The 22,736-nt window shown below is 38.2% G+C and overlaps 1 protein-coding gene and 1 long non-coding RNA gene across 3 annotated transcripts in view; one reads left to right on the top strand and one right to left on the bottom strand.

Moving 5' to 3' along the window:
• Positions 1-22,736, top strand: part of LOC100023635 (glyoxylate/hydroxypyruvate reductase B-like) — a 73,904-nt gene that overhangs the window by 4,363 nt on the left and 46,805 nt on the right. The window lies entirely within an intron of this gene.
• LOC107651825 (uncharacterized) lies at positions 1,580-7,427 on the bottom strand. Its single transcript, XR_008917642.1, has 2 exons — positions 6,607-7,427; positions 1,580-3,043 (listed from the first exon to the last, which is right to left on the bottom strand). It is a non-coding gene; the product is annotated as an uncharacterized LOC107651825 (long non-coding RNA).

Below are 22,736 nucleotides of genomic sequence, written 5' to 3'. Positions count from 1 at the left end.
TAACTTTGCCCCTTTTTGGACTGATCTAAGACCAAGTCTTGGGTTTCTGTGGTAAAGAGAATATGAGAGGTTTTTAGAATTTGGCAGGCATCTCCTATCTCAGAGAACTACCTTGCTGGTGTTTTTTATCTGAAATGCTTTTTAACCATCTCAGACACTGTTTACACCTGGGGGTATTGAAATATGTTTTAAGTAAAACATTTATTTGAATCTTTAGGCTCCGAGTGATCACATTGTACCAAATGTTATGATGACTCTCCCATATCCACATACAAACATGAATTCATATTATAAAATGAAATAACTATTTTTAAAGAGTCTGTCATAGTCAAAGATTCTCTCTGGATTTGGAGCCCAGCTTCTATTGTGGAAGATTATATCCCTTTGCAGTGTTTAATCCTTCTATCTAATATCACCTTTTGTTGCCCTTTTACAATGACTCATCTGTCCCATTCTTAGGTGAGATAGAGTTCCCTTGGGTAAGAGCTAGTGTGTCCCTGCCTGTGACATAAAAAATGAGAGACTACTCCTATATGACTATTATATCTGGATAGCAATGATTCATTTCATTGTATTTCTACTTGTGTTTTATAAATCACTTTCTCCTGTGTACAGAGGTATAGCTGCAGTTTTTTTTTTTAAACCCTTACCTTCCATCTTGGAGTCAATACTGTGTATTGGCTCCAAAGCAGAAGAGTGGTAAGGGCTAGGCAATGGGGGTCAAGTGACTTGCCCAGGGTCACCCAGCTGGGAAGTGTCTGAGGTCACATTTGAAGCTAGGGGGCCTGGCTCTCAATCTGCTGAGCTACCCAGCTGCCCCCTAGCTGCAGTTTTTTTTTTTACTCTTGCTTGTTTTGTAACTGGCAAGGATATCTAGATTTTGAGGGATATCAGTAAGTCAATTTTGCTTACTATAGAATATATGTATGCAAACATACTTTTATACGTAGTTGAATTAATAAGGAAGATCTTTAGTCCTCGTTTGGCATATTAGAAGTTTATTTCCCCTTTGCCTATGGAATCAGTTAGCATTTGTCATGTAAAATCTCAAGAGAGAGCATCAGCCCTGTGATTCTTCCCTTGAGAGAATAACCCAAGAGCATTCGTTTGCCATTTTCCAGGTAATTTAACAAAATAACTCCTTGGGAAGATTTTTGCATGCCACTTGTCATTGTATAATTAGAATCTGCTTGCCAGGACTCTAAATCTCAGCATCCCATTTTCCTTCTCATGTTATGTCCTTATGTCTTGGAGATAAAGTTTGTGTGTGACCCCTACACCCTCTCTTTTTTTCCCAGGATTGTGACTGGGAAAAGTGGGCTTTATGCCATCCAGGAGAATCTACATATGTGTGTTTACTTTTTGTTAGATAATTAGGTTTAAACTATTTCTTTTAGTTTATTTTCTTTCTACTTCAAGTGATTGTTAATAAACTTTGTAAAATATAATACTTGGAATTATTGGATAGTAATTTAAATCTTACAGCATAGATACTGTAAGTTTTAATTGTCTCTTGTTTTCATACTGTTAAGGTCCAGGATTTCACCCACCACCATGGAAGTCCACGAACAATGCAAACTGGCAGAGAAAGGCCATTTATTGAACTGATACGCGCATCAGTGGGAACCTCTATCATCAGAGTTCCGAGTTGCTTCTGACAGGCTGGGCTTTTTATACTTTTCTGTAGGTACCTTACCATCCTTGGAATTTTGCCTGCACGTATGGCCCTTATCTGCTTCCTACTATTCTTGGAGCTTTGACAATTCTATATTGTTGGGGTCCCCCTGACCTGTTGTTTGACATATTTGTTGGGGTCTTCCTGGACTTTATCTGGTATCTACTGCAGCTGGCGGTTTGGCATATTTATGGTTCTGACAAGTTTCTCAAGGCTGACCAGCTCATTAGGCCTTCCTGCTAGGATTTGGTATATTTATGATTCTGACAGGTCAGCTTGTTAGGCCCTCAAGTTTGACCATTTTCCGGCCTCCCTCATTCCCAACTCCTTTTTCTTTTAGGGGGCAGTGGTTAGGCCCACCCACTGGGGCAGCTAGTGGCTCTCGGCTAGGGGTCTGTACTGTTGTCGAACGGCCAGCACCTGGATGGCATCTAGTCAGTCTTTTATGAACCGAACAAGGCGGTTAAAGATACAGGGGCCAAATGTCAAAAGTAGGGTTAAGATTATGAGGGGTCCTATGAGGGACGTGACTAGGGAGAAAAGGTCGCGTATCAGGGGCCGGCAGTTTCCCCCTCCTTCCGTCAGGGCTTCTAGACCTTCTCGTAGCTTGCTCAGGGAGTCCCTAATAATCCCTGAGTGGTTAACATAGAAGCAGCACTCCTCACCCAAGGCTGCACAGAGGCCCTCTCCTTAAGGAAGAGGGGGTCCTGCTTGGCATAGCAGGTCACTTTGGGCACTATTGTGATGGGGTGCAGCGGGCAGTGAGGAAGCTAGGGGAGACACAGGGCTGTAGGCCAGAAGGGGGGCACAGCCAGTGCGCTCCTGCGGGGGGGATAAGGTATTTCCCAGTTGAGGGATACTCTGTGACAAGGGAGGGGGAAACCAAGAGGCGGGGGAGAAAGTGAAGTAATGGAAGCGAGTGGGTCATGTATTCCTTTTGCTAGCTGTCTCCCCACTGCTTCTGGTGAGTCGTGCAATCTGGCCAGCCCAGCCATCCATAGGGGAACCACACAGCCTCCCGGAGGGCCAGAGTCTCAGGCCCCACCTGGTTCAGTGCCGCCTGCCATCCCATCCCCTCCCCTCTCCAAATGTCTAAGGGGAAAAGGGCGGAGGTCCAGATCTTCTGTAGTTTCTTCAGTGCTGAGCATGGGTATAGAGCTGTCCCTACCTATGTGTAGGAGAGAGAGGGAAGGTAATACGAGGGGGAGTGAAGGCTGCAGACAGTGTCTTTAGGGGCGCGTCCTCAGTGGATTCCAGGGTCCCAGGTCGGTGGAGAACTGCCTGGAGATCTGAAGGGTGTCCTGTCACTCCTTCCCTCGATTGGCAGACCGGTCACAAGGGGAAGTCAGCCCCTAAGAGAGAAGGGTACTGGGGCAAATAGCAGATAGGAGCAGGACATTAATACAATAGCAATGAACATCACACATTTGCATTTGGGTATCTTAACCAACAGACTTCATCCTCAGAAATCATCTTCTGACAGGAACAGATCCCTTCCTGAGTTGTTTGCAGAGTTGGTATGTGACGTTTCTGTTAAAGAATATCCTATTGCAAAATACACATTAACTATAACGTCTATAAACACTGGAGTAACAATATCTTACAGATGTATTTCCTTACCCAGAGGCTGGGGAAACCAAGAAGGCTGTGAGCTATTCCTAAGCTCAAGAACCAAACCTCAACTGTGGTAAATTAAGGCTACAAATACAAGCCATCTAGGAATACACTCCACCTATTTCTCAAAGCATGTTCCTAACAATTTGAGAATTCCCAATTATTAGGGTTGTTTGAGGAAATGGAAACTTTAATATCACAATTTGCATTATGTGCTGATCATGGGAATTGTCACGAAGGAAGAAGGCCCTGAAAGGGAAATATCTCCAAGTCACAAAAGACACCCCAAGCAAGGCTGTCACTTGCCACTGTTGTTCCACTCGAGGATGGTCAGGAAAATTCAGTCCAAAGTGAGCCTTGGGCTGCCTTCTCTATAGCCATCCTAGGACTTTTTCTCTCCTTAGAGCCCTTGCCACTGGGTCCCAGAAGCCTTCTTTTTCCTTAAAAGACAAGTTTTCCCCCATTTCAGCTGAGAGAAATTTGCTTATCAGCAATCCAGGAACAAATCTCCACACCCCCAAACAAGCCTTTAATATCCCTACAAGGCTGATCACTCAATTATTTTCATGTATTTACACATCAGGTGTAGTCACATGAGTGCTGAATTAAGTGGTTCCCTATAAACCAGGGCTGTATCCTCTCCTGGACCTAGGCCATCTGACAGACTGAGACAAGGTCATGCAGGAATCACTTCAGGGTAACTGTCCAGAGAAATTAAAGAATCATGTGTGATTTTCCCATATACATTACGTTATATAGTATCCCTAAGTTAAAGAGCCAATTGTGAGAGCAGAACATTCATCTGTTCTCTTTCACCTTCTCTCTCCCTTTCTGTTTCTTCAAAACCCTCTGCTTAAAAGCAGAACACACCGTCCATCCTTCCTTTACAAACCCACATACTAAAGCTTTTTGGACTCTAAATCAAAGTTCCCTCCTACCAAATTCAAACCCAACATACCTCCCCACTTTCTCTAACCTGCTTTTACCATCATAAGTCAAACAACCAGCCCCCTGGTATCACTTCAACTGCTAATCTGTAACCCAAAAGAATTCTGATTTAAAAGATGACATCATTGAACAGTCTTTAGCATAGAGCTCAACCATAATTTCAGTTCATAGCACAAATTGGTAGACTGAGGTAACAAAATATATGGTAGAGTCAGGTTTACAATAAGGTTTTGTTTACATCCAAATAATACTTAAACACATTTTAGCAGCCATTCACATAACAATCATAAATTTCTGAGCAAGCATTTCACATATATGTCATTTTTAACACCCTACCTATTCTTTGGCTATTGTTTGCCACATATATTCTTATACAGATTAAAAATGTAACCAAAATATCAACCAACAATCCCCAGAACTCGTATGAGGTAACTTTATCAATTACATATCACTTAACTCATTTTATCATTCTGGACCTGGAATGTTTGTAGTGAGATTCCACAGCTGCAAACAAGCTTTTTTGGTCAGCCAGGGCTGGCAATATTTGCTTGCTTGAGCACCTTAAAACCTCCGTTTCTACAATTAAGATATACTCATCTTTAAGTTCTATCACACAGCAGTTGTTAACTTTTTGAAGCCCCTATGTCAGATCATAAGTATCAGTGTAGAATAATTATAAGCACTTCCTTCTCCTTCCTGTGTGCAAGGAAGGGGTTAATAGTTTCTGAGCAAGTTATCCGAAGGCTCCTTGGCTCAATTTAGATTTATTACTTAACAGCCTTGTCCCATCCTTCTTTAACAAGTGAGCGTACTTCAATTTAAAATTTTGAATTTATCAAACCTCTTTCATAATAATTTACTTTCAGTAAATTTTTAGTTTGAACTTCCCAACTTCCAAATAACTGTGATTAAGTTCTCTAGCAATCTTTCAGTGTGTAACCAAACTGAAGTACAAAGCATTTAGATCCTCCTGTTTAGTTTTCTTGTAGCTCAAAATATTGCTACATACTTGATTAAATTCCAATTTATAATTTGTTGTATCTTAATATCAACTAGTATCTCTATTCATTACTCTCATTGAAATGGAGCACTTCATAAAATGAATCCAGATACCCCAAAATCCAATTATTAACTTATCTAGCTAGGTTATAAGATATGAAGTTATTTCCTTTCACATGTACTTAATCACCTTTCCCTAGTTAGCTACATGTTACCTGGCGTTCCAGCCTGACCTCTCTGATATACCTGAAGCTTGACTGTATTTAATCCTCATGAAAAGCCCTCTCGATTACAGGGCTGGTTGAATTTATCTTGTTAAGGACATACAGTTTGTATATCATATACCCTTAACCTATTTAGGTGGAAAACTTAATCCTCTTCATAATATAATGCATACATATTTAGCATTCACTCAGCATTACTCATTTCCAGCATTTGGTATCTGAATACATACATGTTCATTTCTAGATTACAAATTCCTTCCTATGCATTTTGCATTTTGCACGTTTAAAAACAATACATATAACCTTGATTAAAAACAGCATCATTTAAAAATTTCCTCTTTTGTAAAACATAAATTCTTAGCACTTATCTCATTAATCCCATGCACAGATTAACCACTTTAAAAAACTTCTTGTGTGTGTAATATAATTTCTTGCTGCTATTAAAATAAATGTGATTTGAAGGATTCCCAAATTCAAATTCTAGAATAAGTTCTTTTCAACAACACAAGTTTCTCTGAATGACTTTTACATCTATAAAGTAGTCAGTAAAATTTCTGTCCATACAGAATAAACTTTCCTCTCTGCATCAGACTTGCTATCAATCACATTTACACAATTCTCAAATTCACTGAAATCATTATGCATTGCAAGACCTAACAAAACAAACCCCTAACCATGGGTTTTTGTGCTCAATAAAAATCTGGCAACATTTCACATTTAACTGGCAAACAGTAATACATGAAATTACATTTGTACCATATCAAAATCATTATCAATCCTCCCAGTTTGAGAATTAATTTTAAGAGAAAGTTTCTAACTGTGGAGTAAGAATCTCCCTTTTCTGCTCAGAATTTTCTCTCTTCCGCTCCTTTGGGGGCCCATCCAAAGGAAGAAGGAGAGAAAAATCATCGAACGGATAATTGCACTCTCTCTCTAGCCCTGAAGCCTGCTTCCAGGAGCAGGAACAGTGTTGTTACTTCATCATAGCCTGCCTGTTGGAACGCAGGCAGAGGGAGCAGGGGTGCAAAATCTATTCTCCTTTGTGACCCTGCATCCCAAACTCCCCCCTCCCTTTTTTTTCTTAATCCAGCCACAACAAAGACTCAAAGAACCCTATAGGACACCCTCTCCGACACATCCACATACCTGCGTCTAAATACAGAAAGACCCACGAGACAAACAGCAAAAGCCAGAAGACAAATAAGAGACACAGACACGTAAACTGCTCCGATCCTAGGAGCTTATCTTAAGATCTCATTTCTTGGCATGTACTTGTAAAGACCATAAAACACTTAAGCAAGCTGTTTGACAAACAGACTGGTTTTCTATTATTGAGACCAAGAAGTTGCAAGGAAAGGGTTAACCACTGCCCAAGGCAGCCTGACCTTCGGCTTTTTTTTTTTCCCACTGCTTCGGCTTCCTTCACAGTAAAGAAAGAAACCTGATACCCGCAATTACTCATCAGCTGCCTCTGGAGTCCTTGGGCTGCCTCCGGAGTCCTTCGGCTATCTCCGGCTATCTGTCAGGGGCAAGCAGCCGGCGGCTGGCCACCCGATCCCTCCGTGTGGCAAAAAAAACCTCAGTGTGTCTAAAAATCACCTAGAGATCATGGGGCGTCCCCCAGTCTTTCCTAGGGGTGCAATATCTTCCCAAAAAGGGGACTGAAAAAACCCCTTTCCCCACACTAGACAGGGACTCGAACCCTGTCCCAAAAGTGCCAGGGTACCTGACAGAGACACGGAATCTCGTGCTCAGGGCCTGACAACTAGACGGAGACTCGAACTCCCTGCGACAGAGACAGACCTCTGCCCCAGGGGCCTCTAACCACCTGAAAGTTCCGATCTCGGCACCTGCCCTGGACCGCATCCTTCCCCTCCCCTGACCACAAATGCTTCCTCCATTAACTGACTGACTTTCTCGCGAAAGTTCAGAAATGCAGCCATCTGGAGTCCGCACTCAGAAACAGGTGGGAGGGTCAGACCAATGCCTCGAGGCTAAGCCTCTCAGGCGGGCCCTGGGGCTTAGCATAGGGGCTCTTGTTTAAACCGAAAGAACGAATGCCCCACTGAGCCATATGCCCATCAGGGGTCGTCGTCTCCCCCATACACATTCGGTCACCATTCACACCCACAGCCACACAACACTCAGCTCACCTGAAGGTCCAGTCCAAGGCAGTGCCTTAGGCCCTCCTGTCCGGGGGGTTCCAAGGTGGAGGGGTACCGGCGAGCCCCCAAATGTTAAGGTCCAGGATTTCACCCACCACCATGGAAGTCCACGAACAATGCAAACTGGCAGAGAAAGGCCATTTATTGAACTGATACACGCATCAGTGGGAACCTCTATCATCAGAGTTCCGAGTTGCTTCTGACAGGCTGGGCTTTCTATACTTTTCTGTAGGTACCTTACCATCCTTGGAATTTTGCCTGCACGTATGGCCCTTATCTGCTTCCTACTATTCTTGGAGCTTTGACAATTCTATATTGTTGGGGTCCCCCTGACCTGTTGTTTGACATATTTGTTGGGGTCTTCCTGGACTTTATCTGGTATCTACTGCAGCTGGCGGTTTGGCATATTTATGGTTCTGACAAGTTTCTCAAGGCTGACCAGCTCATTAGGCCTTCCTGCTAGGATTTGGTATATTTATGATTCTGACAGGTCAGCTTGTTAGGCCCTCAAGTTTGGCCATTTTCCGGCCTCCCTCAATACCAAAAACCAACAGGAGATCTTAATTAAGCTCTTACTATACATTGTAATAATTAAAAATTATGAGGCTGGTTGTAGTTTAATAACTTTATTAAATCAAAGTAGTGGCTGTCATTATGGGACTCCTTACTACACTATGCCACACATAGCCCAAGACCCCCACTTCCTAATTGGGTTGGCTTATAAACTCTTTTCGCTACCCATTAGCTCTCACATGCCACATCTCAGGAACCAATCATACTTTTTTTAATTTGCCTCCACCGCCCAGGGGGACAGTGCCTGTGGCTGCCTCAATATTTTTTGATTCTCATTGCTCCTTGTCTCATTGGTTCTTAATTTCCCTTTTTCCAGTGTCTCATTTATCTCAACCCGCTTGTTGGTATTTGGCCTACAGGTGACATCACATGAACGACAAGGGAAAAAGGAAAAATTTACTTTAGACAATATCATGCCCAGTTCTGACCTTTATTGAAAGAAGTGCAAGCAGACAAGCCAATCCCTACCCTCAATGGACTACTGGGGAAAAATCACTTTAAAGGAACTAGAAGTGAGGAGGAGGCAGTTGATGAGAGGGAGAAAAAGTAATCGAAAGAGTCCAAGTGTGAGAGGAGTAGAGGTTTGCTGGAGCTCTACTGTTATGAGGAGAGCTGTCCTGATTCACAAGGGTTTACCACCTAAAGAATTACAAGTGCCCAATAAAGTTTAAAAGTTTATTAGGGAGATTGATGGCCAGGAGGCAGCTCCCCAGTGGAAGTCGCCTGCCTAAAGTAACAAAAAAGTGGCGGTTTTATTGATTTTACAGGTGGGCTGAGTACTTGACAAACAAAGGGGCAGGAGACATGTAAGTAACTGGTGAGTCTGGGTGGAGGGGCTGGAGGTGGTGACTTCAGTGACTTTGGGAAGGGCTTGAGGTTGACATGTGTCTTTGTAGTGTAAACCTCAAAATTCCTTAGACTTATAAATGTTGGAAATTTCACCATTGGGATATTTCATACTTGGAAAATTTCTTACTGATAGTCTATTGGAATGGGAACCCCATTGGCATGGGAGGTTCCTTCTCTTCCCTTCTTCAGATTACTTTAGGACAGAAACCTTTTGCTGAACAATGGAAAGGACTTTGACCTATGCTTAAGCATAGAACAGGAATTTCTTTGAATCATGATTGATTTTAGAATTGATACAATGGAGATACTTGGAATAAATCTCCACCCTATTCAGTCCTAACAGGATTGAGTAAGGGCTGCAGCCTAGATCAGATTTAATCATTTGAAAATATGACCTTCAACAGACATGTGCAAAAGCCAGAAACCTCTGGGCAGTCCTGGGTTAAGCTAGAGCCTCCATTGGCACAGGGAAATTGATGAACAGTGATTGGTAGATGGGAGAACTGAGAGGAGGAACTTGGATGGTTTCCTTAAAGATAGGAGGGTCTGGAGACTTGAGGTGGTGGAGGAGTTTGGTCGGGGTGATGGCGGTGGACTCGGAGAAGCTTGCGCTGAAGGAAGCTGAAGGTGGGGGCCTCTGAGACTGTTTCTCCATTTTGGTCACGTGAGTGATAGGGACTGATCTCTTTTCTTTGCCCCAGCTATCTAAGGGCTTGGGCCTTTTGGCCCAGCCTAAACAGAAGGGGTATTTAAGCCCTATTCCCTTCTCTCCCTTTTTCTTTCTCTCTATCTCTAATTCCTTTCTTGCTCCTATTGTAATTAAACTCCAAAAAAGGCTGACGGCTGACTTGAGTTTTCATTTAGGAATTACATAGCTGAATTCCTTGGCGACCTTAAATTAATATATATCAGTCTTTTAAAGTGATTCCCTTGTAACAGTAGATGGGTAACTTGGGGGGGGGGAGGGCAGACTGAGGTTTACATCGTGACTGGCAAGGGCAAGTGGCTGGGCAAAGGACTGAAGGCCAAAGATGTTTAACAGGAGATAGGTAGATCTCAGAAGAGTGGAACATATCTGCTATCTTTATCTGTCTATTGGTGGTTATCAGGAATGGTCTTCTCTGGTCCGGTTGGTTTAAGGGAATCCTTCATTTGTCTCCTGAAATTTCTGGGTTTTCAGCATCCCATTCCAGATTTCCCTCTCTCTTTATTTCTGAGTTCTACTTTATCTACAGCAATAGTACTCTAGTCAGAGAGTCACCAATCAGGAAATTGGGGCCTCTTTTTAGGATGGCGGTGAGGGAGGCCGGAAAATGGCCAAACTTGAGGGCCTAACAAGCTGACCTGTCAGAACCGTAAATATACCAAATCCTAACAGGAAGGCCTAATGAGCTGGTCAGCCTTGAGAAACTTGTCAGAACCATAAATATGCCAAACCGCCAGCTGCAGTAGATACCAGATAAAGTCCAGGAAGACCCCAACAAATATGTCAAACAACAGGTCAGGGGGACCCCAACAATATAGAATTGTCAAAGCTCCAAGAATAGTAGGAAGCAGATAAGGGCCATACGTGCAGGCAAAATTCCAAGGATGGTAAGGTACCTACAGAAAAGTATAAAAAGCCCAGCCTGTCAGAAGCAACTCGGAACTCTGATGATAGAGGTTCCCACTGATGCGTGTATCAGTTCAATAAATGGCCTTTCTCTGCCAGTTTGCATTGTTCGTGGACTTCCATGGTGGTGGGTGAAATCCTGGACCTTAACAGCAGTATCTTCAGGGTGGTACAGAAGCTGGATAGGAGGAGGAGAAGAAATCCAGAGAATGGAGTCAAGACAAGTCCACCATCTCCTTTCCCAATAACCAGAAAAGATCAAGTAAAATGAACACATAGCCAATGAAATCATAGATTAGACCCTCTATGGCTCCCTTGTCAGCCAACCTGGAATAAATCTTGAAACATTGCACTTTTATTCTCCAGTCTAGTCTTCTACTGATTACTGAACTAAAAAAAATGTATTGATCTGAAAATGGAAGTAGCAAATAACCTCTTGCTCCTCATTAGTTACCATGTTGAATCACCAAAAAGGAAGGAGAATTTCTAACACACATCAGGATTAAGCCTTTTCTTATACTGAAAAGGAAAACAGGGAATCCATCTTTGGAGCTGTTGTTCTATCACCCCAATTCCAGAAATGGATTTGAACAAATGTAGCACACCATTCCCATTTCTAGACTTCCCACAGCATTGGTTGGTTACCCAGAATATTATTTAGTCATTTCTAGATACATAAGCAAGCAAAGGGATTTAATAAATTAAAATCATTAAGCAACAATGCAATAAAGCATTTCCCCAGTAAACTTGAGGCATAGCTTTTCATAAACACACGCTGTTAATGGGAATGTATAGACCACATAAGCAGAGACACATATCTAGGGAATACCTGGTGAAGGCAACAGTGGTACTAGGAATATAGTCTTTGTTAGATATTGCTTCCCTAGATTCTCTCAAGCACTGGATTGTTGTTTCTGTTTGCTTTTTGCACCACTTAAAAGTCACTTTCTCCTGAAAACTGTAGCTTCTGCAAGAATTTGTGAACTTGCCTTTTGCCTTTGACTCAGCCCCTAGGTCTATACCCAAAATTAAAAAGCAACAACAACAAAAACAGGAAAAGACTCAGATGCATAAAAACATATATAGTAGCTCTTTTTGTGGAAGCAAAGAATTGGAAACTGAGGGGATGCTCACCAGTTGAGGAATGGTTGGAATAAGTTATGTTAATTATATTTAGAATACTAAATGTACTATAAGAAATGATGATGAAGCTTAGTGATTTTTGAGTAGTTTTTTGGAGTTCTCACAAAAAATAGTATCAGGATTCATTTCACTTTCATTAATGTCATATTTTTTTTCATCAGTTTGTTTAGACCACTTGTGTTGGAGTGACTATAAGGTCAGACTGTCTTCTCATATTTATGTTAGAATCATAGAATTCTAATTTTTATTAAAAATAGCAACTTAGTTAAGGTTTTGGATTATTTTAAAGTGTTTGATTTAAGACTTATTTTTCTGAGTCAGTAGTTGTTATAAAAATAGTACATTTAATTTATTAAAGAAATAGCAACATTATTTTATAATGATCTATTTCCCCTATTTCATAAGCTATAGTTTAAAATTCCTCCCTCTTATAGTCATTACTAGAAAATTCCTCATTGAATATAAATTTATTTTTTTCCAGTTAATTTTACTAATGGATAGAAACTTTGCAATCAAAAAAGTAAAATAACATCTTTTAGAACTCTGAAATTCTTGAAGACAATTTCAGCAGACGCTAATTCTCTTTTCTTTTTTCATAATAAAGTCATTTTACAAGTAGGAAAAAAAGGTTAATCTTTAAGCAGTCCAAAGCTAGGTTACAAAATATCACTATCACATGTTATAAATACCTACATTATCATTTGATTAAACTAAAAGAATTAGCATAAATTTTTTCTTCTAATTTTGAAGTATAGGGTTTTTTTGAGATAAATTTCTTTTTTTTTTTCATTTTATTTTTGTTATCATGTAAAACATACTTCCACATTGGTCTTTGTTGTAAGAACACACTCATACATAACCAAAACCCCCAAATAAAACCATAAATACACTGATGTGAAAGATACTATGCTTTGATCCACATCCATCCAACTCCCATTCTTTCTCTAGAGGTGGATAGTATTCCTGTCATAACTCTTTCAGAATTGTCACTGAACATTGATTGCATTCTTGATAGTAGCCAGGTTTTCACAATTAATCATCATGCATATTACTGTTTCTGGGTATAATATTCTCCCAGTTCTGCTTATTTTACTCGGCATCAGTTTCTGCACGTCTTTTCAGCTTTTTCTGAAATCATCTTGCCTATCATTTCTTATAGCACAATAGTATTCCATCACCTACATGTACCACATTTTGTTCAGACATTCCCCAATTGAGGGCCATCTCCTCAATTTCCAATTCTTTGTCACTACAAAAAGAGCTACTATAAATATTTTTGTATAAGTAGGTCCTTTCCCCTTTGGTAGTGGCATTATAGGCTCAAAGGATTTGCACAATTTTATTGCCCTTTTGATATAGTTCCAAATTGCTCTCTAGAATGGTTGGACCAGTTCATAACTCCATTAACAATGCATTGGTGGGGAGCAGCGGGGCACCTCAGTGGATTGAGAGCCAGGCCTAGAGACAGGAGGTCCTAGGTTCAAATCCGGCCTCAGACACTTCCCAGCTATGTGACCCTGGGCAAGTCACTTAACCCCCATTTCCTAGCCCTTACCACTCTTCTGCCTTGGAACCAATACACAGTATTGATTCCAAGACGGAAGGTAAGGACTTTAAAAACTTTAAAAACAACAACAACAATGCATCAGTGTCCCAATTTTGTCATGTACCCTTCAATATTTTTCACTTTCCTTTACGACCATATTGGCCAATCTGATAGATGTGAAGTGGTTCCTCAGCACTGTTTTAATTTCCATTCTTCTAAGAGTGATTTAGAACATTTAAAAAATATGATTATTAATGGTTTTGATTTCTTCAATTGAAAATTGTTTTTTTAATATCCTTTGACCATTTGTCAAATGGGAAATGGCTTGTATTCTTATAAATTTGACTTAGTTCTCTATAAATTGAAGAAATTAGACCTTTGTCAGAGAAATTTGTTATAAATCTCCCCCCCCCTGCCCCAGTTTGTTTTTTCCCTTCTAATTCTGGTTATATTAGTTTTGTTTGCACAAAAGTTTTTAATTTAATATTATCAAAATTATTCATTTGTTATCTTATAATGTTCTCTTTCTCTTGGTTGGTTATAAATTCTTCACTTTTCCCAAGATCTAGTGGTAAACTATTTTTGTTCCCCTAACTTAGTAATGGTATCACTCTTTATAGCTAAATCATATATTCATTTTGACCTTATTGTGGTATAGGGTGTGAGATATTGGTCTATACCTAGCTTCTGCCATATTGTTTTCTGATTTTTCCTGCAATTTTTATTAAATAAAGAGTTCTTATTCCAAAAGCTGGGGTCTTTGGGTTTATCAAACAGTAGGTTGCTAAGGTCATTTATCTCTGTATATTGTGTATCTAATCTATTCCATTAATCAATCATTCTATTTCTTAATCAGTACCAGACTGTTATGATGATTGCTACTTTATAGTATAATTTGAGATCTGAGACTATTAGTCCACCTTTTGTTTCATTAGTTCTCTTGATATTCTTGATCTTTTGTTCTTCCAGATGAATTTTATTATTTATTTATTTTATTTGTTACATTACATTATTTATTTTATTATGTTTAGTTCTATAAAATAATTATTTAGTAGTTTGATTGGTGTGAAACTGAATAAGTAAATTAATTTAGATACAATTATCCTTTTTGTTATTTTAGCTTGACCTACCCATGAGCAATTAATATTTTTCCAGTTGTTTACCTCTGACTTTATTTGTGTAAAAAGAATTTTGTAATTGTGTTCATATAATTCCTGGGTTTCTCTTGATAAGTAGGTTCCAAGGTATTATATATTGTCTAGAGTTTATTTTAAAAGGAATTACTCTTTCTCTTGCTGCTGAACTTTGTTGGTGAGATATAAAAATGCTGATGACTTATGTGGATTTATTTTGTATCCTGCAACTTTACTGAAGTTATTATTTCTACTAGTTTTTTAGTAGATCCTGGAGGATTTTTTAAGAATAATTTTTTAAAAATAAAAACCCTTACCTTCTGTCTTGGAGCCAATACAAGGCAGAAGAGTGGTAAGGGCTAGGCAATGGGGATCAAGTGACTTGCCAAGGGTCACACAACTGGGAAGTGTCTGAGGCCAGGTTTGAACCTAGGACCTTCCATCTCTAGGCCTGGCTCTCAATTCCCTGAGCTACCCAGCTGCCCCCCACTCTTTTAATTTTTGATATCGATTATTTGGTTTTCTTCTTTCCTTTTTTTTAAACAAATTAACAATTTTTCTGTCTATTTCATTTGTTTTTCATAAAACCAATTCATAATCTTAATTATTATTTCAATTATTCTCTTTAAATTTTATTAATTTCTCCTTTAATTTTAGGGTTTCCAATTTAGTTTTTAATTAAAGATTTTTAATTTGTTTATTTTCCTAGTATTTTTAGTTTCATGTCCAATTCACTGAGCTGCATTTTCCCTATTTTATTGATATAAGTCTTTGGAGATAAAATTTTAAGCCTAAGTACTGCTTTGGGTGTATCCCATAAATTTTGATATATGGTCTCCTCACTGTAATTCTCATTAATGAAATTATTGTTTCTATGATTTTTTTCTCTTCTCTACCCCATTTTAATTTTTTCCAGTCAATAAACATTTATTAAGTACCTACTATATACTAGATATTGTACTAAGTGCTAGGGTTAGAAGGAAAAATTTAAAAAAAAAACAATCATTAGTCTCAAGGAATTAATAGTCTAATCCACCTCTTTTTAAGCATTAGATTATTTAGTTTCCACTTAATTTTTTATATATCTTTCCATGGAGCCTTATTGGTTATGATATTTATTGTGTTATGATTTGAAAAGGATGCATTTATTATTTCTGCTTTTCTGCAGATTTTTCTGTGAGATTTTTATGCTCTAATACAGCATTGGTCAACCTTTTCTGAGTTCCAAGTGCCCAGAGGGCAAATTCAAATTGTTTGTAAACCCCCACATTATTGGAGAGAGCTGAGGGAGCAAGTACTTCCTTTGGGCAGCTGGACAGAGGGGCAGGGCATGCAAAAAATATTGTTGGGCACTGAGAAGAGAGAGAACAGAGCAGCTCTCCAAGTGCCAGCTGTACATGCATTTACATCTTTGCCAGTGCTACCCTAATACATGGTTGATTTTTTTGTAGAAGCCATGTACTGCTGAAAATAAGGTATAATCCTTTCTATTTCCATGAAATTCTCTCTAGAAATCTATTAGTTCTAACTTTTCTAAAATTTCATTCATTTCCTTTACTTCTTTCTTAGTTATTTTTTGGTTTATTTTGTCTAAATCCGAAAGGGGGAAGTTGAGGTCCCTCACTAGTATAGTTTTACTGTCTATTCCCTCCTAAGGCTCATTTATTTTCTCCTTTAAAATTTTTGAGGCTATACCATTTGGTGCATATGTTTGATATTGATATTACTTCATTGTTTATAGTACTTTTTAGCAAGATGTAATTTCTTTCCTTATCTTTTTTAATCAAATCTGCTTTTGCTTTAGCTTTATCTGAGATCATGATTGCTATTCCTACTTTTTTTTTTTAAATTTATACGAGGCACAATAAATTCAGCTCCAGCCTCTTACCTTTACTTCGTGTGTCTCCCTACCTCATATGTCATTCTTGTAAACAGCATATAGTAGGATTGTGGTTTTTAATCCATTCTACTATTTTCTTCTATTTCATGGGTGAGTTAATCCCATTCACATTCACAGTTATGATTACTAACTGTGTATTCACCTCAATCACATTTTCCCCTTTGGATCCTGCTGTTTTTCCCTTCAGTCTGTCACTCTTTTTTGCTTTTAATCACCCTCCTCTCCCCTACTATTTGATTGTTATTCCCTCTCTGACCCAGTTATGATGAGAGTAAAGTTTAAGCATTTCCCATCACCACTCTCGTCCTCCTCTCCATTGTAATAGTTTTTCATGACTCTTTAGGTGAGATAATTTACCCCATTTTACCTCTATCTCCCATTTTCTCTTAGTGTAATCCTTTTCTTCACACCTTGATTTCTTTTGCATATTATATCATCCTAATCATCTTACTTCCATACTGTCAATGTACACTCCTTCTAACTGCTCTACTATTGCTAAAAAAAAATTTAAGAATTACAAATATCTTCTTTCCACATAGGAATACATACAGTTTGACCTTATTAAGTTCTTTAAAGTTTGTTTTTTTTTTCTTATTCGCCTTTTCACACCTTTCTTGGGGTCTTGTGTTTGGACATAACATTTTCTATTTAGGTCTTGTCTTTTGATCAGGAATGCTTGGAAATCTTAAATGACCATTTTTCCCCCTGAAAAAATATACTAAGTTTTGCTGGATAGGTGATTCTGGGTTATAAAGTTGGATCTTTCACCTTCTGGAATATCGTATTCCATGCCTTTTAATTCTTTAATGTGCAGGTCACTAAATTCTGTGTAATCCTGACTATAGTTCCATGGTATTTGAAATGTTTCTTTCCGACTCTGTGTGGTATTTTCTCCTTGGGTTGTGGGGACTCATGAATTATATTCCTGGGAGTTCATACGGGGGATTTCTTTTTGGAGGCAATTTGTGGATTCTTTCAATTTGCATAAGAATCTTAGGGCAGTTTTCTTTGAATTATGATGTTCAGGTTTTTTTGTTTTTGTTTTTGTTTTTATCATTGCTTTCAGGTAGTCCAATAATTCTTAAATTATCTTTCCTGGATCTATTTTTCAGGTCTGCCTTTTTCAATGAGATATTTCATGTTTTCTTCTGTGTTTTTTTTCTTTTGATTTTGTTTCATTGTTTCTTGATGTCTCATGAAATCATTAGCTTCTACTTTCCCAATTCAGATTTTTAAGAAATGATTTTCTTATGTGAGTTTTTGAGTCTCCTTTTTCATTTCATTTTTCTTCCCCATTTCCCCTCTTCTCTTAATTGATTTTAAAAATACTTTTTGAACTCTTCCAGAATATGAGACCAGTTTGATGCTTTACTTTCACTGTTCCATTTTGTGTCTGTGCCTTGCTTTTTGTTGCCCTGAAAATTTTCTATGTTTAGGTTATTTTTTTTTAAAGTTTTATTATTTTCCCAGTCTTTTTCTTGACTTTCACTTTTTTATCTTATAGGTGGGTTCTTCTCTCAGAGGAGAGAGAGCACTCTAAAATTTTATTTCTTCTTTGATTCCAACTTTAACTTTATTTCTTGGTTTTTGTAAGTTTCAGTTCTTCCAAGGTGATGTGATAGCCTGTGGACTGGGTGCTCTGAAAGCCACCATCCACTGCTGACTCAATCACCCCTAGAGAGTGCTGAGCCTGCAGAACTCTGCACTATGAGCTATCAAAGGCCTCTGAAGGTCAATTTTTCATCAAAAGGTTCACAGCTAAGGGTGTGAACCCCCCAAATCTCACCTTCTGGAGAGGTGAATACCCATCAAAAGAGTCCACAGACCCCTGGCTGACTGAGGTGTGAATTCTCCAAGTGGTTTGTGAGCTAAACCCCTCCCTCCAGCCCAAATAGGGGTACTTTAAGTTATTGCCAACCAAAGTGTTTACTCCAACTAGGCAAAGAGAATAAAGGATTCCATTTTTACAAGGGTAAATTCAGAATAGGCAAAGAGGACCAAGAATTTCCTTTCACATCCTTCACCCTAGACAGGGGAGGAGGAAGGCAGAGGAGTAGCCCAAGAGCTCCTTCTTAGGCAAGGCAGTGAATACTTCTATTGTGCTGCTGGGCAGAGGAGCAGGGTGGCAAGGTGGAGAGGGGGAAGGGAGCAACTTCACTCAAGTCCCTCTGCCTTTCTATTAACTCTGGCAGGCAATGACCCGTGTCCACAGAGAGATCTTTGTGTGCCATCTTTGGCACATGTGCCATAGATTTGCCATCATGGATCTAGGATTAGAGGTGAATTTGGAGTCAACTACCTACCAGATCTTGTAAGAATTGAATAATATTTCTACCTAGATATATATTTTATAAAGTTTATTGGAAAGGTTAGACAACTATTCCTATAAGTAACCTGACCACATGGTGCCTAGCCTGCCAGTCTATTTCCTCTTTCCTCCCCTCACCTGCCTCCTCTGTTCTCTTCTTGGTTTTCCCCCCATTCTCTCTCGACTCTCTCCCTCAGAAGCCCCAAACCTTGACCTTTATTGATGCACAATATGTAGACCAATGAAAAACCTGGCGCATCTGTGCTATCTCAGGAATGTTTGATGGAAAGGCTACTCTGGAGGTGGAGGGGAAAAAACTTCCTTGACACAATCTCTAGGTAGGAGAGACTTTTTCACCAAACAAGGGTTTGAAGTAAACAAGCATAGAAGATATTATAACTCTTTTTAATTACATAAAAATGGAAAAATTTTTTACATGAACCAAATCAGTGAAGTGAGAATAAAAGAGAAAATGCTATTTGGTAAAAAGAAGTCTTTGCATCAAAGAACTTTTGATAAAGCCTAGTGTTTAAGACATTTAAGACCAAGAGCTATTCTCTAATAAATAAATGGTCAAAAGGTTAGTACTAGCCAAGTCCCTCAGTCAAGGGGTCAGCACATTTCTAAGGCTCCTACCACTCTTCTGAACATGCCTTATATATGGCTGATAAGGTTTCCCCTTACTTTATGAGCCATACCCTATTACAATAGGAGTTTATAAAGAAAGAGGAAAGTAAGAAGTTACATAGTTTAAACTTTTCTCTTATAAAATATAATTACTGGATTTCTATTGATTAATTGTGATAACTAGGATCTTATTTAAAAAGAGTCAGGGGTTCAGGGATTCTCATTTTCCTCAAATTGAACTCAGGTCTTTTTGACTCCAGGCCCACTGCTGTATCCCCTGTACCACTGTGCTACCAAAGAAATCAATATCATTTCTCTATATTACCTATACATCTCAATATAAAAGAACTTCTATGCAAAATTATTATAGAATATGTATATTTGTGATTCTAGCTACTAAAATATACATTAAAATTATATGAATATAACTAGGAAACATTATTTTATTTTATTCTATTTTAATATTTTAAAAGCCTTACCTTATGTCTTAGAATCAATACTGTATATTGGTTCTAAGACAGAAGTGCAGTAAGGGCTAGGCAATTGGGGTTATGTGACTTGCCCAGGATCACACAGCTAGGAAAGGTCTGAAACCAGATTTGAACCCAGGACCTTCATTCTCCACACCTTACTCTACCCACTGAGCCATCTAGTTGCCCCTATAAAAGACCCAAATAATTGGAGAAATATTAACGGTTCATTAGTGTGACGAGTCAATATAATAAAAATTATAATATTGTGTAAATAATTTATTCATTCAGTGCCATAAGAATCAAATTAACAAAATATTACTTTATGAAACCAGAAAGATAATGAAATTTATCTAGAGCAGAAATTAGCAAACTACTGTGGATGAGAGATTTACAGTCTGCATTGCAAGGACTTTGCAGGAAAACCTCATGCATGAAGAGAATGGAATTCTGATGTCAGCAGGGGATGGGGCTAGAACCTTTAGCCAAGAAAAAGCAGATTAGTAGTTGGAGAGGGGGTTCTTCTCTTTTTGAACCAGAAGGAAGAGGATCATCTTGCTGAGCTCAACCTGTTGTGATCCCTCATCTATTTGAAGAAATCAGATTAGCCATCCTTTTTCAGTAGTGGAGAGAAACTTTTTTCCCTTTGGGGGAAGATAAGAGACTATCCACCCAAGAAGATTTTCAACTGATCTCTTCAATAACTGTACATCCCTCTATATCAGGAAAATACAACAACCTGACTCCACAATCTCATCAGGGACTCAGGTCCCCAGACCTGAGCCCTTAACCCCTGAAGGGAATTTAGGTTAAAATAGAATTAGGCATTTCCTAATTTTCCCTCTACTCTAAACCCACCATTCCTAAATACCAAAAAAGGATAAATAGATTTTATTAATCCAGAAGAAATTGAACATCTTATTCTTCTAATGTACTAAGGGGATCAGAATAATAGGCCAGAGAAGGGAAAGGGATTTCCTCCTTACCTTTCAGCTCTGAACCTTGATCAAATCTCTTGCCTTCACTTGGGTAGCTCCACCTAAGAGAGGAAGTAGTGCTTCTTTTTATCTGTCCCCTCTCTCTCTCCTAAGCCTTTCAAACTTGAGTTCCTGATTCCCTGCTAGTACACTACCTGCCAGGCAGATCTAACCAACTCCATAGTTTTGTATGGTCAATAAGCTAAGAATGGTTTTTACATTTTTAAATGAAATTTTATTTTAGATTGGCCAAAAAATATTTGTCACAAGTATTTTTATTTATTTTCCAGCCACAGACACTTCCTAGCTGTGTGATCTTGAGCAAGTAACTTAACCTTTGTCTGCTGCAGTTTTCTTATCTGTAAAATGGAGATAATAATAGTATCTACCTCCCAGGGTTGTTGTCAGAACCAAATGAGATCACTGTAAAGAGCTTAGCACGATGTCTGGCACAAAGTTAGTGCCATATAAATATTGGCTACAATAATTATTCTTTTATTTTTCACAATTTTGCTGGTGTCATTTTTTTTCAATTCCATTCTAGCCAGCATTTGGGGGATTCTCTAAGTAGACCGTACTATCATTTGTGGGAAATGTTATTTCTATTTTCTCTTTGCTTAAGTATTTCCTTCTTCTTGATTTATTATTATAGATGGGATTTCTAGTCTTATGTTAAGTAATAATGATGATAATGAATATCTTTGTGTTATACCTGATGTTATTGGAACAACTTCTGCTTCTCTAATATTATGTAAGATATTACCTGTGTGCTTTGGATAAATATTACTGATTGTACTAGGTATTCAATTATTCCTCTTCTTAGGATTTTTATCAGAAATGGATTTTGGATATTTTAGAATCTATTAGTATAATAATATGTTTTGGGGTTATTAACTTTTTCTATTATGCTTAGAGTTTTTATTATATTGAACTCACCCTATATTCCTGGCATTAATTCAGACCAGGTCAGGACACACAATCATTTTAGTATATTAACTTAGTCCCTTAAAATTTTTTCTAATTGATATGTTCTGTTTCTTACATCATCATAATGAAATGACACAATTTTAGGTGAGTTGATATGAGTAATTTTGATTTACTTTAATAACTTATCTTAGTAAGAGTTAGTTCTGACTGTTATCCAGGTCTATCAGCTAAGTCAAGCCAACCTATTTTCTTAAAAAGTAAGTTACTTCTAGTAGTAACACCCAGTTAATCATTTAATTAAAGAATAACTTTGAAGGAAAGAATAAACTTCATTCAGTAAGAATATATTTTATTATAATCTGAAGAATGAATTAAGTTAGAAATCATGGGTGTTAATTTCCCTTTCTGTCAGCTAGCTGCAGCCCTGGCACCACAAAACCACAGGATTCCTTGCATTGTCTTTATTACATCAAGTTTAACAACAATAGTTCACAATCTAGCAGTTACAACGCATTACAGAGTATAAATCATGAATTTTTAAGTCTCTAATTTGTCTGTCCTTTTGAGTTCCATATATCACATCATCTTAATGTATTATAAATAGCTTAAATTTCTCAGCAATGCCTCCCCTCTCTGTAAATTCTTGGCAATGACACCTCCTTCTGTAAACCCCTCCTATTTTTAAGTTCCATATTTTCACCTTACAAAGAACTTTTATACATCATTTTTTTTGCCTCTGATCTCATTGAGGGTCAGTGGCCATTGATCTAATATTATGTAATTAAATTAAATTAAATCAATTATATCAGAATTTTATATTTCCCTTTCCCTTTATAGGTAAAGAAATTTATTGTTAACGACAGTATTTAACAATAGATAAACCATAGTCATCTTCAGTATCTTTAACTCTCCCTGTTCCAGAAAGCCAATTGATATAACAAATAATTTATTTAGAGCAAAAAAATAAGAATAAAAATCAGTGAAACTGATAATTACATTGAAAAAAGTCTAAGGACTTGTACAACATGTAGCAACTATGAACCTTC

Source organism: Monodelphis domestica, chromosome 3 (assembly GCF_027887165.1).
Source record: "Monodelphis domestica isolate mMonDom1 chromosome 3, mMonDom1.pri, whole genome shotgun sequence".
In the NCBI taxonomy this organism is placed as follows: Eukaryota; Metazoa; Chordata; class Mammalia; order Didelphimorphia; family Didelphidae; genus Monodelphis; species Monodelphis domestica.
Note: the sequence above shows the minus strand (reverse complement) of the source record. Positions and strands in the feature narration are given on the sequence as shown.